The sequence below is a fragment of the Priapulus caudatus genome, unplaced genomic scaffold (genome assembly GCF_000485595.1).
Source record: "Priapulus caudatus unplaced genomic scaffold, Priapulus_caudatus-5.0.1 Scaffold199, whole genome shotgun sequence".
Classification (NCBI taxonomy): Eukaryota; Metazoa; Priapulida; class Priapulimorpha; order Priapulimorphida; family Priapulidae; genus Priapulus; species Priapulus caudatus.
The window spans coordinates 389,527-393,983 of NW_014577260.1; the positions used below are offsets into that span (position 1 = coordinate 389,527).

A 4,457-nucleotide genomic window follows, 5' to 3' on the forward strand; every position below is an offset into this window, starting at 1 on the left:
TTCTTGTGTAGTTGTCCAGCTTCTTGTGTAGTTGTCCAGCTTCTTGTGTAGTGGTGCAGCCGCTTGTAGGGCTGTTTGCCCTCAACCGTACCGTACCGTTAACTGTAACCATTGATGTGTTGTTACCATCACAACTGTAACCTATTATCCCCTTGATTTGCGTGTCGCTATATTCACCGTCAACCCGCAGAATATTTTTCTAGTGCTCCTTCAGTCATTGCGGGAACGGCACCTTTCTTAATGCGAAAAATTCTAAGAACGTTGGGGTTGGGGTTTTTACGCTTTTTTTAGATTGAACCCCCGAGTGTTAGCTGTAGAGTGAGTAGAATGTATTCTCTTCTCCCTTCACTAATATTTCCAATACTATTACTATACTGCTATACCCAACTACTATACCCAACTACTATTCCCAAACAATTCTGGATATGTGAGAGCTGGCGGGGAAAAATACTTCCCAGACACTGGTGCTAATTATTACTGGTATACACAAAATTGTACGTTTCCAGATCTGGTTTTTGGTGGCTTTGACCTGTACGCAAACATCCCCTTATGTCCGGTTATTGCCCCAGGCAGTGATGAACAGTGGTCAACACACAGCCGGGTCTATTATGCTAATAAGATGCAGTCCAGCGCTTTCGCAGTCCTAATGCGCTTCCAGTTCTCACTGAAAAAGACAATTATTTTAAGCTTAAAGACAGGCGGTAGTAGCCGTGGATATGGCCAACTGTCTTCTGTGTAAGCTATTGTCTCGTTTGCTTCTGCAAATTTTCTCTTCTTTTCTCTCGCAGCACACGGCGAGTAAACGGCACCAGGACAAGCAAGCGGGAAGGCCCGGCAAACCGAAATTCAAACCACGGTTCTACAGTAACAGGTCCAAGGTAATTGCACAGCGTTGAATGCCACAATGCATGAACTGTATGCGATTCGTCGTGTGCCGGGTGAACTCGTTCACTTGTTGCCGCGCCGATATGAATTATAAAGAGCAGAAATACGCAGGCACTTCGGAATTTAATTGCTTGCCAATTAAAATTCTGCGAGGTTCCAAATATGTCACCTTAAGTGCATGCTTGGTTCAGGATCAACGGTGCTGTACGTTGTACATACGTAATACAGCGTACGACAGTTTTAGTTCTATAGTACGTTGCGTCGATAAAATGAAACCTGGCTGCATTGAGAAATTTACAAAGCGATTTTATGCTATGCATGATTGCAGGTGACAGTAAAACGCCTGCGTGGAGAACGTATAAATGATTGAAATACACGTAAAAATAAATAAATGATGGCAATACACGTGTGACTAATAATGGCCTGAGCCCAGTTCCACATAACTATTCTAGATGGACAACGAATATCAAATTGAGTCAAAACCATCTCCAATAAACTGGGGGGGGGCTGTCAGATAAATCGGAAAGTTAATGTTAATACTAATTTTGTTACTGACAATGGGCCCCTAAATACGGGATATGTTTCGGTCGTTGCAGACGGTTGTTAATTAGTAGAGAGGTAGCAGCAATCCATCCGTGTGCCCACTTATAGTGAAACTAATCCCTGCTTTTACTGGGTTTTTTTACACAGGTGGAGGGAGGAACAAAACGATGCGCGTCACCACGCTTAGACCTGCAGACAACATTCATCAAACACGATGTGATGCTATGAAGAAAAGCAAACCGAGTGGATAATCATATTAATATTCTATTTATGCCATCCTTATGTTTTATATCGCTTGCGAGGAGGAAATATAGCACTGTATTTAAACTGTGGATATACGAGTGTATTACCGACCGCGGGAGGCTATCGCGTGGACAGGGATCATGATTCGGGAATCTTTTCGGGAAGCAGTGTGGCCGAGGCGTCCCGGTTGCAGTTGAGATGTGAGCCAGATTGATAGGTTTTGTACAGTGCCTGTGTCGTCTGATTCAGCCTCCGATAGCGCAGACATGATGTCAATTTCTGTACCAAGCATGCAAGAAGTCACACAATGGCCCCGGGCCCAAAGAGATCGAGTGAAGAGATCGAAAATGGCACACCTTTTACGTTGGCCAAATATCACATTCCTCCCCTCTTCCCACCACACCTAAATTTCACATTCCCCAACCATAAAATATCGCATTCCCCCCCCCCCCCTTTCCCAGCCCAATGCTGCCCACCCAAATAGCATCTCTACTTCATTTCCTTCGCTTACAGCGATGCACGGTCTTAGAGGCGTGTATAAACTTGCGGTTGGCTGGCGGGATTTCGTGAGGCAGCGGCGGTGATGCTGGCCTTAAATATGCGGCTCCTGTTGCGCTTTGATGGTCGCACGAGTCGCCGTTTGCTACACTCTCCACGCCGTAGTTGTTTTGTCAACTGCATACTTTACGCGTTTTTAAACCTGATAATCAAAACTCCTTAAACACGGGCTTCATCGACTGTGCCATTTTGGTTTCATTTTATCAACAGCTAATGATACATGTATTACAATGTAATACAACGTGTTATTAGCTCTTGATTTTATTTTAATTATCTTAGCCAACAGGCGAGGTTACCGCCTATGTCGGTTTCATGGACCACGCGTGGCATTGTAGACAATATCTTTTTTGTGGCAGCTAGCTCTGACAGCATGTGTCACGACATTTTTACACGCGATCTGTGTAGTATGCCTGTATTCTAGTTTTAGTTTTAATTTCCCAAGGATATCCTGTCAACAGTGCCTTCTGCATTGAACCCTTCGAAGAGGGCTTGGAGTCTTCTTCGGTTTATGTTGTACGTCAGAAGATGCTGAACGTGAGATGCTGCTATGAACGCTGGTGATGCCCTTTACCACGTGTAACATCACCGTGTAGATTTTCTCGAGGAATATCCCTGAGGCTATATCAGCAAGGCAGTAGAAGGTGCACCACAGGGTGCAATTGGAACAATGTAGGTACCTGGTATCAGTAAGTCTCTGACTTGGAAACACATGGGAGAGAGCAGAAGGCGGGCATTGTTTGTGCATTGCAGAGGCGTGTTTCTTTCCCTACTTCGTGCCACCAAGAGGTTGCCAAGGCCCACCCTATATTTTCTGTTGTCCACGTGATCATGGTATGGCAAAGTAAGGCCTATAGTTAATTGATTTGAAATGTGTTATAACTACAAGGTCATATTTATTTACTTTAATTGGTTATTTAAAACTTAGTTATCCTGCGGTCGTGTTGATGATATTTTTGTATGTATGTCTCATTTTGATAAGTTTCAAGTTTAGCAAGGCAGATTCAGTAATCGAGGTGGTTTGGACCCAGCACCCCCGCCCTGAAAGCTAGCATACGGATAGATAGCTTGGTATACAGAATGCTTTGCGGAATTCTTTACGAAATGCGATGTTCGGCTGTTCATTTCGCAAACGTGAATGCTGCATATATTTAAAATACTGCACAATGCGAATTTAATATGAATGGTGCATTTCACCCAAACATAGAGTAGTGGGTGTCGTTTGGGGTGGGAGTATTATACCCTCAATCGGGTTCTTATTTGCAGATGTTTTCGAGTTGATGAGGTAGTATTGTGGCGGACGCGTGGAATCAGTGTCTGTGGCGCCCCCTAACGGGGAGGATCAATTCGCTGCAAATTACGAGCTATCCACTTGTCCGTCTAGTAATCACATGAACAGTGCACCTAACACGAAGTGCCAAAAACGTTTTTTTCCTGACCTTTACTTAACATCTCAAGCTTTTATTGTTTAATACACGCAAAGAGTGACGAGTTTGCGATTTCTCCCTGCGCGTGTATGTGTATGTGTGCACTCGAGGGTGACCACCCCGTCTTTCCTCCTCGCCATTTGGAATGACCGGCCGTAGAAAGTCTAGTCTACTGATTAAGCACGCTGACTGAGATTCCCATGTAAGCCGTTGTTGGGACTAAGTGAATGGTAAGCTAAAACAAATGCGGGGAAAGTTTTAAAGCCGTGTATATAAAAATGAAACGCTACAAGTGCCATTACGGAGATATTAGCATTGCTGACGTTATCCGCAGTGGAACAGCAGTGTAGTTCAATTTCTCCATAAGTTACAACTAATGTAGAAATTGGATAGGTGTGCACCGTATAGCAGGTACCTTATATTCGCATTATTAAGGGTATATAACGAAGTTTCTATAAAACAATTGTGTACATTTTGTAAAGTGTGCATATCTCTATGAAATAGCGTGACGTTTTTATCACTATAAGAGTTGACATTCAACTGTCATGAATTTAATATACAATCATTAGTATGCACAAGGAGGTATTGCCTGGTGTGCTGAACAGTAGACTTCTAACATCTATAGATTTCACGAAGGAATTCACGTAACAGTTAGGATCCGCAGTCCTATATTATGTATACACAAATACGTTCGTTCACGCTGGCGTACCACACGCGCTCGCACATGCATGCAAACACACACACACACACACACACACACACACACACACACACACACACACACACACACACACACACACACAC

At 43.6% G+C, this 4,457-nt stretch overlaps 1 long non-coding RNA gene across 1 annotated transcript; it reads left to right on the top strand.

Moving 5' to 3' along the window:
- Nucleotides 1–790: 790 nt before the first annotated feature.
- Nucleotides 791–3,731, top strand: LOC106807183. The gene is made up of 2 exons (XR_001393634.1): nt 791–878; nt 1,576–3,731. It is a non-coding gene; the product is annotated as an uncharacterized LOC106807183 (long non-coding RNA).
- Nucleotides 3,732–4,457: the final 726 nt, after the last annotated feature.